This window comes from Pollachius pollachius (assembly GCF_949987615.1).
Source record: "Pollachius pollachius genome assembly, chromosome: 20".
NCBI classification, from domain to species: domain Eukaryota; kingdom Metazoa; phylum Chordata; class Actinopteri; order Gadiformes; family Gadidae; genus Pollachius; species Pollachius pollachius.
In genome coordinates, this window is record NC_136953.1 from 7060435 (window position 1) to 7070695 (window position 10261).

Here is a 10261-nt window from a genome sequence, read left to right on the forward strand (position 1 = left end):
TCAGGTCTGGGACAACTGAGACAAATGGACTGGTGATTACTCTCCACTCGCCTGCGAGCCAGACTAAAGCAATCAATCCCAGATAGCGGTAGCCGTGATGTGTGTGAGGGATAAGTTGGCCTCAGGGCTGGTGTGTTGAAGTATGAGCCGTTTATTGACGCTTTCATCTGGACCAATCACAAAACATGTCTATTTTGTTTTTGAAAATAAATAAATGTTTGCCAATACATTGGACTGGATGCTACCAAACATTTTCTTTCCCCACCTTTTAGCTTAAAGTTCATATGAAGAGATGTTTTCAATAAAATGTATTGGCATTCCGACTTCATCAACCTAATGAAACAATACTCAAAATGCAGTACGACCATCCATTGATAATATTTTATAACAAATGTGTGTGTAACTTGTGTCAATAAATGGCTCTGAGAATTCCCATAGCTGCAGGTCCTCCCAAGAGACCAACCAGAACCAATGAGCGGCTCCGGAATGTTCTAAAAGGTTCTAGTCTAGAACCTCGCGTCTAGAAGGTACCATCTACAGCTATTCCATGAATGAGGACCTTTCAATTCTAGAATCTGAATATTCTAGAACTTGTTGATGGTTCCCATCCTCGTAGAATGTTTCTTTGCGTACTGGATTTATTTCACAGTGGTGGTCTTCAGAGCGTCTGGTCTCTGGAAGGACCCTCAGCGTTGGGAGGAGCTACAGCTTCTCTCTACGTGTATTCCTTTATGCAAGGTTTCTGTTTTGTTACGATTTTTTAAATTCTCAAGTTTGAATTGTGATTTTATTTCTGTTTTGTCCTGGACACTTCTTTTTAAATTCACACAATGATTATGTCGTCACCCAAACATGTGGGTTCTATTCTTTTAATTTTTGTTAAATTTTTTGTGTGGTGCTGCTCTTTTTATTTATTAAAATATAATTATACGGTGTGCAAGGTATTTTATTCATTTCGATATTGGTGGCCTATGAGTAATTGTACTAGATAGCATATTTTGTAAGCACCAAAAATGTCCCTTCAACACTTAATCTCAATGACCTCAGCCTAGGGAAAACTACAACCTAAAACAATTATTTGATAACGCCCTACATATATTCTAAAGAGCAAGCCACAAATTCCAGGAAAAAAATATATATTTAGTAATATTTGTACTCCAGAAAATATCTTTCGGTCTTCAAATAGTCCAACAAAGTTAACAGAACTTGGAATATTTTAGATCTTTGTTGATATTTTCGATGTAACGCATTTCAAAGTTAAGTTAAGTTAATCATATATTCGTATAAATAGTACACATACAGTATGTCTCATGATATTTGAACGATTTTTATTAAAACAAGGTTTGTTCTATTCATTAAGATCGTCGTATCTTGATTATCACTTGAAACGAAGAAAATGAAAAATCCATTAGTCGTCGTGTTTGGATTTCAGCACCTCGGAGAGCGACAGAACAGAAGGAGGACAGACAAGACGTCTGTCGCCCCCCCGGGCCCAAAACATAGCGCAACAGCATCTCCCAGTGGCGGAACCCAGGCACTGCGCCAATGGACAGCCAGATACCAATCAGGAAACCGTTAAGCGGCGGGTTTGTTTGCTATGCAGCATCCATCTCGCAGTGCTTAAGCAGCGGCGTTATTTATCAGGTGTCTTATGTGATTTCCCATTGCCTACCATTCATATGTATATGTAATCAAAAATGCAGGCCTAGTATGACGCTGATATAAATGGATGGAGAGCATAATAGTCGTCGAAGTCCTGCACGTGCATGTGCGCACACCCCTCCCAACCCCTAATCCGTGACGTCTGTGGTGGGCGGTGGTCTCGGGTATCATCGGTAGCTCTCGGATGCGCATGCGCCGTTCGGTTCTTGCAGCGAGCCCACTGCATCCCAATGGTTGAGTTTTCGCTGCCTTGGAAACGACGTATGAGAGCAGACACCCCAGAGATCTCTCCCCTCCTCCTCCTCCTCCTCCTCCTCTTCACCAGCTCCTCCGTTTCTCCGGCCAAGCCGTGTGTGTGTGTGTGTGTTTGTGTGTGTGTGTGTTTGTGTGTGCCATTTCTCTCTCTCACCCAACATGGAAGGTTTAATATGAATGGCACACCGCGGGTTTGAAAACGACGTGATTTTATTTTTATTAAAAGGAAGACGACGAGGATCTGAGGTGTTTCCAGCGCGAGGGACTTGCAGGTAATTCTTTGCTCTTTTTTTTTATAATCGGCTTCACCGAATGTGTGTGTAAACGCATCCTCCACCGTATGGGCACTGCACGCGAACGTGCGTGCCTATGTATGTGACTGTTAATGTGTTATTTTTACATTGGTGTCTACGGGGCCTATAGCGATGCGTGCTGTGTTAATACCCCGGTAACGTAGCCTACACACACCTGGGGCCGTCTGCTGTGCGTCTATACACGCATACGATCCTTCGCGCTAGATCCGATTATCGGCGCTAAGGCAGAGCCCGCTTTGGGTCCGTATCCTTAGAGGTACGGAAGCCGCGGTGTTGGTCCAGGTGCTTGTGGAACGTGACCATGGTACACCGATCGGCCCCCGGTCGCCATCACATGATGAGCCGTGGTGCGATTCCACGATGTGTCTTCTTCTACTAGTAGGGTGTAGCAGGGGGTGGCAACGGCACCGGGCAGCCTGACCAAATAGCTCAAAGGATTAGCTGCTGTTCAGATTTACACCAGGGTCACTCCTTTTAGAAGCTGTGTGTTTATCGGGTCTGTCCTAGAGTGTGCCAAGGTGGGGGAACGTCACCGCGTGAAGCGCAGCACGCGTTTGTAAGTGTGTTTGGGTTCAGTGAGGGTGGAGGTGGTAAGGGGGTGTAGCTGCGGTTTGATGTGGCTTGTGGGGAGGCTACTGTGTTCTGTGGTGAGGTGTGGTGTTTGGTGGTGAAGTAAAGTGTGTTCTGTGATGTGGTGTTTGGTGATGAAGTATAGTGTGTTCTTTGCCGTGAGCTGTGTTTGGCGAAGTATAGTGTGTTCTGTGGTGAAGTACAGTGTGTTCTGTGGTGAAGTACAGTGTGTTCTGTGGCGTGGTGTTGTGTGGAGGGCTAAAGTGTCATACTGTGTTCTGTGACTGTCTCTTTTGCTTGAAGCAAATCAGCTAATTGTTGCTGCAGTCAGGTGATCTTCCCTTTTGAAACACCCTTTAGGGTCGTTTGGAATAGTCCACCGGGACCCCTTCTAAAGCAATGCCAGAACATAGTAGTTTCATCTTATCTCTCTCTGTACCTCTCTATCTCTAGCTATCTACCTTTCTGTCTCTGTCGTTCTCTCTACATCTCTCTCTACCGATCAATGTGCTGTGTAGATCTATATCTATCTGTATCTATCCATCCATCTAGCTTTCGCCCTCATTGGTTTAATTAAGGACAAATCCAACTGGTTCATCAGTTGAGTGAGTTTGTTTACAGTTGAAGGACCCAGATTGGTGGGAGGAGCCTAAATCCTCCCTGGAATATGTCAACAGTCACCTGACGCCCTTATTTTGAAGGCCATATACATATACACGCTGTGTGAGTGAGACGTCTAAATGGAGACCAGGGGAGATGAGTGTTAGGGTTTGTAAGCGGTATTGTGTTAGTTTGAGATGCTGATTCTTTATTCATGAGCAGCAGTGCGTAGAGATAACTCAGGGCTGTTACGTAATGGCTAGCAGAAGTACAAAGACCCAGTCTCTCCCTGTCTCACAGGGAAACAACCTAGACGAGCCTCAGCTCTTTGTCACTGAGAGATGTAGGTTTATATATTATGTATGGGCTTCAAAGTAAAAGTCTATGTGACTGAGATGTCTGACCATGTATTAATATATATAAATATGAGGTGCAGGTGTCTCTATTTAACTAATATGTTGAGAGTATTGAGCCATCAGCAGGTTGGGGCGGATCTCAAACCCCATCCCCATGTCTGGGGTGGTTTTATTTTGAAGGAGGGCTGGGTGAATGTTTCAGCAGATCTTCAAAGCATCAAAGAGATCAGGGCCAGTGTGGGGGAGGCGGGAGCCCAGTTCCAGATGTGAGCGGTGTGTTTTCCACATCTGTATTCTGAGACCCTTGACAGACACACATGCACACACTGCACACACATACACACTCAACTATTTAAAGTGCATACAACCACAAGTGGCTCACCATTTCAAGGCGTTCCTGACCTTGTTTTGGGGGTAAGGTAATCTTGTTGCTAGGATACGGAGGGAGTGCGAGGTGTGAGGGGCTGACCTTGTTGTCGTCTCGTTGTCTTGCCTGTGAGGGTCCTCCGGCGGTCTGGTGTCTGTCTGTCCCCAGTCAACTCTCTCCCACAGCCCAGAACTCACTGGTTTAGACAGCCCTGTTTTATTCATCACTCTGCACACCACCGCACTTTAAAACGCTTTCACTCTGACATTATATGTCTGCATGTAGATATGTCCCATAATCTCAACGGTGTCTTCGTTATGTCTTAACATTGCCACAAGGAGGAGAGAAGACAGAGCAGACTGACTTTAATCACTGTGTGAGACAGATTAGATTAGCATTGAGCTGTTACACCTGCAGAATGGTGGGGGGGGGGGGTGTGTGGGAGGATATTTGTTTGTTGCAGCTAACTTTGTGTGTGTGTGTGTGTGTGTGTGTGGAGGGAGATGTTTTGTTTGTTGCAGCTTACTGTGTGTGTGTGTGTGTGTGTGTGTGTGTGTGTGTGTGTGTGTGTGTGTGTGTGTGTGTGTGTGTGTGTGTGTGTGTGTGTGTGTGACGGTTAACAGGCCAATAAGTGATGAAATCGTGGTTATTTTACTGCTGCAGTATCCGCCTCTCCGGTCCTTCCATGGTGCATCAAGCTGCACATTGCACCAGTACAAACCAGTACAGTATGGTGACGGTTCCTGTTTTTTTAAGCATGGCTCCAACTGCATATACTGTATGTTAACTTTGAGAACTCACCTGGGCGAGTATTGATGAGTAGGAGTAGTGATGTCACAAGGAGCTTGAACCTATCACGGTCCAATGTACAATAATAAGCAAATAATTAGTACCATTAAAAAAAACAGGGGTGAGTTAGTTTCATGTGTTTATTTTGTTCTCAATAATTCTGAAAGTGTAGCGATATCAGTATTTCCCAGTAGATAGATTAACTCATTAAACTATTACATTACATTCACAAAATCTATATGGGGAAATCTCCAAGCATCCTCTCTTGCGCGGCGGACTGCAGTCGACAAGCCTGCCCTTATTCAGCCATTTTTAGCAGCCGTGGCCGTTGCCGTGGTGATCGATAGGGCAGCAGCGTGCCACAGCATCCGTTGCTAAGGGGGAAAGTGTTAAAGCTCTTGCATGACGTTCTCTCTGGTGGTCAATAAAGTTATGGATTAATCCCTAACCACCAGTTTTACTGTGTGTGTGTGTGTGTGTGTGTGTGTGTGTGTGTGATGCATGGATATCAATTATTTATTTATTTTGTTTTATTGATTGTGTGTCTAAATGGGGCACAGCAGCTTTTTTTCTACTCTATCTGGAGGTTGTGTTCGATCAATAGATTGATCGATGGGTAAATCAATCATACTCCCTCGGGCTGCATCAGAGTATGACTTGTGATTGTAACAATGTTCTTGCAACATACCACCTAGGTGGCTTTTACCGGGCTCATCCGTGAACAGGATATAGCGTGGTGATGTTTGGAAAAGGGTTTATTGTTTAATGACACATGAGGTGGTGTTCCGAGCTGACCTTTCAGGGATCTTCCTGGAATGTTTCTGGTGATGGCTGGTTTAACCTGTGCATATTGATTACTCAATGTGCAACCGGTGTGCAGCCTCACCCAGCCCCAGAGTCCAATCAGAATCGGCCAGGTGAGGCTGCTCGAACCAGCCACCATCACCAGGGGGACTCCTCGACCGTCCACTATTTGTTGTAGCTGGCATGTTAGAAACATTGAATATTCTTTCGATAATATGCAAATTAGGACCCTTTACTCTAGTATGGTCTCTAGTATTGGGTCTAGTCCAGTCTGGTCTGTAGGATAGTGTCTGTCTCTGGTCTTTCTCTAGTGTGGTCTCCCTTCTCTGGTCTGATCTTCTGGTCCCATTACACATTATCTCTCTGGTTCCCACAGGCTACCCGCACGACCACTGGGGGAAATAGACTGTGTCAAATCGTTTGTGTGGTTGTGTGTGATTATCTTTGTATCTGTGTGCGTGTTTGTTTGTGTGTGCGTGTGTGTATGTGTTTGTGATGAAAAGGTGTGTTTTGAGCTGAAAAGGGCTGCGTGCATGTGTGTGTGTGTGTGTGTGTGTGTGTGTGTGTGTGTGTGGGGGGGGGCGCTGAAAAGGGGTGTGTGTGTGAGGGGTTCGTGTGTCACATGGTTTTGCCGGCTGACTTGTTATGATTGCGCTGAGACCAACACATTTAATTGTGTGTGACGGGGTCACCGTGGTTACACACACACACACACACACACACGCACACGCACACGCACACGCACACACACAGAGCTCTGGAGATGAATGGGCTCAGTCAGAATGTTTCTGCCTCTGAATCTGGTTCAGCCATCAGAGACGAGATAGTAAAGTGAGAGTAAAGTTATAGTAGTGTAGAAAGTGTACATTCATAGTAGAGTAAGAATAAAGTAGTAGTATCGTGAGTAGTAAAAAGTACAGACAGAGAAAACTGTATAAATAGAGTAGAGTAATGGGGGGCGGGGAGTCTGTCTGTATTTTGGGGGGGGAGGGGGGTTGTGTGTTTTTAACTAAGTGAGTAATAATAGAGTTTAGAGCAAATTGTTTGCGGTGTGTGTGTGTGTGTGTGTGTGTGTGTCGGCTGTTACAGTTCTGTGTGTCTGGGATCTGTGTGTGGTTTGTCTCCCAAGAGCTTTAACACACATCAAAGGAGACAGAAGTATATGTGTGTGATGGGGGAGGATGGGAGTCTGTGTGTTTGTCTGCAAATGCGTTGGCGTTAGAATTAAGAGTTAGAATTAGCCAATATTACCGCCTGATGTTACCACCGGAAATCTTTAGTTTGTGTAGTGTAGTTTCTCACTCACTGACTCACTCTCACTGTGTCTCTTTCTCGTTGTCTCTCTTTCTCACTCACTCACTCACTCACTCACTCGCTCTCGCTGTGTCTCTCTCTCGTGTCTCTCTTTCTCACTCACTCACTCACTCACTCACTCACTCACTCACTCACTCACTCACTCACTCACTCACTCACTCCCTCTTGCTGTGTGTGTGTGTCTCTCTCTCTCTCTCTCTCTCTCTCTCGTCCGGTGGTGTTTTGGTTCGGTACCAAGTGGACCCGTAAAACGGTTCCAACATGGCCGCCCTCACTCACCGCCTTGGCTTCGAATCCTTCTGTAGTATTGATGTTGTAGTAGACACTGTCCCTGAGTGATCAGTGCTTTGGAAGTACATCCACATCTGTGGGAGATTTAGCAGTTGGTGCCCGTTTAGCGTAGTGCAGCTCAGGTGCTAGCTACAACATTAACCTTGACAAGGCGGTTGCGATCTTCACCATAATTGTGTTGCCAGGTGCCTGCTAGAACACGCACCAGCGCCGCTCATGTCTCGCTCCGTGTTAGCCAAAGCCCTCAGAAACAGCTAATGATGCATCACCTTTATTAGCTTCATTAGCATCCAGATGCCCCCTAACCGTATTATCATTGACAGCTTCTCTCACCAAGCTAATTAGCTTAAATGAACTGCGTGATGATGCATTTTAGGATACAGTACTGACGCACAATATAATGTAATGTATTAACTATTACAGCTCTTTTTCAGTATAAGTGATTAATACTTGTATATATATTGATTCTGTATTATTATTTACAAGGATTTAGTATTTATGTGATTCTTGGTAGATGTGACCTTAAGGGCTACAACGCTAATTTCCTTTGGTAATATGCACATTAGCTAATAATGTGTCTTTCCACTTAGCATGTCCCTGCATTCGTTAGCATGCTAATAAGCCCATCCTAGCCTAGCCAGTAACCCAGCAGCTTGGGCTGTTCCATTAATGCAGATGCTGATCAGCCCGAAGATACACTATATAGCCTGTAATTATATTAGCATACAGGACGGGATTAGCATTAGTTAACGATGCGGGCTAATTAGCTGTGATTACTGGTTGGTTGCTCTGGCAGAGCAGTTGCAGTGGGGCGGGTCTTAAGTAGGGTGGGCGGAGCATAGCTCGTTAACAGACTTTAAGACAGACTTAACGACAGAGAGGCTCAGCAGGAGGTGTGTGTGTGTGTGTGTGTGTGTGTCTGACCTGGGAATGTGTATTTGTAATTTAGAGTGCTGATCTCATCTGGGTTCCTGCTGTGATGTTGGGACAGCAATAACTGTGTCTTCATTTCTCTCTTCCTCTCCAATGTCTCCCTTGCGTGCCTCCTGCTGTCTCTTACCAGCCCCACCCATCAATCAACCAATTAGGCTTATCGAAAGTGACGACCATCCATAACTTACTAACCATATATCAATTATAATAAGAGGCTGGATTGATCCATTCATGTAGTTAGAAATCATTAGTTAAAGCGATACTCTTAGATATCTTTAAATTGCAGTTTGCGTGTCTTACTCAGAGTAAAATAATCCCAAATTGATCATTGTACGTCCAGAAGGGGAGTTCACTGGGTTAGCATTTGCTTTCCGTTAGCCGCTTCCGTTGACTTGCAGGGTTACAGTAGCCTAGCTCCTGTTCATAGTTTCAGTTACTTCCAAAGTTTTTTAATGACTTCAGAATAGTTGTGTGTGTCAAGATTCTAGTTATCTACAAACTACAGGTAGTTCTGAGCTATTATCGGCACTGTGATTTTATATTATTAGCCTGAGTGGATGGTCAGCGGCGCATCACAGCTAGCCTAATAATAACGTTCTGCTTCCATGTATATGTCTTTAGGCTCCAGAACTGGCGACTGATTCCTGAGTTTTGTTAGCGCTAGTGCCAGCATTTTGTCTTCAACCGGAGTCCTGATTATTAGCAAACGAGCATAATCTTTCAACATGTTACCATGACTACGGTCCCTTAGTTTTCTCTCTCTGTCTCTCTTTCTCTCTCTCTCTTTAATCAGTCTTTTTTTTCTTCTTTCTTTTCTGTATAATTTTGCTCCCTCTCTTTCAGCGACTCCACCTTTCCTCTCTGTCTCTGTCTCTGTCTCTGTCTCTGTCTCTCTCTCTCTCTCTCTCTCTCTCTCTCTCTCTCTCTCTCTCTCTCTCTCTCTCTCTCTCTCTCTCCCTCTCTCTCTCTTACCCACATTCTCTATCTCTCTCTCTCTTTCTCACATTCGCTCTCTCACACTGTCTCTCTCTCTCACTCTCTGTCTCTCTCTCTTTCCCGTTTGTTTCTTCTCTTCTATCTGCTCAGTAGTATCTCTCTCTTGTGTGGGGAGATGTATTAATAATACAAGAGGCGGATTAAGTGATCCTGACATATCTGTCACACTATAGCCTACACACACATTATTTACACTTGAGAGGCCACACACACGCACTCGTGTGTGTGTGTGTGAGAGTGTGAGAGAGAGAGAGGAAATGTTTTATTCAAGCGACTGAGGTGTTGTATTATTTACCACTATACCTCAGGAGATGATCAATAATGACACTCACCCGCAGAGGCGTAACGCACACACATATACATGGACCCATTTCGGTTTTATGTGTGGTTCTGAATCGTAATGGCTTCCATCATCTCTAATGAAATGTGATTAGAACACCTTTACTATCTTTCTCTGTCTCTCTCTGTCTCTCTCTCTCCATCGCTCTCTGTCCCTCTCGGTCCCACTGCCACAGAGGCAGTTTGTTGGAAAATAATATCCATTCAATCAAACTCCTAACGGAGGTTGCATGCAGTTTCCCAGGCACACACAAAACGGTGTGTGTTCACAAATTGAACTCATTCAGACCCAACACTGCGTCACACTAAACTGACACAAATTAAAATGCCAACTGAAACACGCACGCACGCACGCACGCACGCACGCACACGCGCAAGCACACACACACACACTGGCCTAAAATAACCAGTGTGGCCCACATTGAAGAGATCCCTCTCAGAAGTGGAATATCATGCTGGGTTCTCTCCCTCTCCTCTTCATCTCTTGCACACTTTCTTTCTTCATGCTTCTCTTCATCTCTCTCCCTCTCCTCTGCTCTTCCTCTCTCTCCCTTTCTTTCATGCTCGTTCTCCACTCACATCGTCTCCACACTCGCTCTCCTTCTGTCTTCCTCCCTTCCTCACTCTCTTTCCCTCTCCCTACATCTCCCTTCCTCTCTCCCTTCACTTCA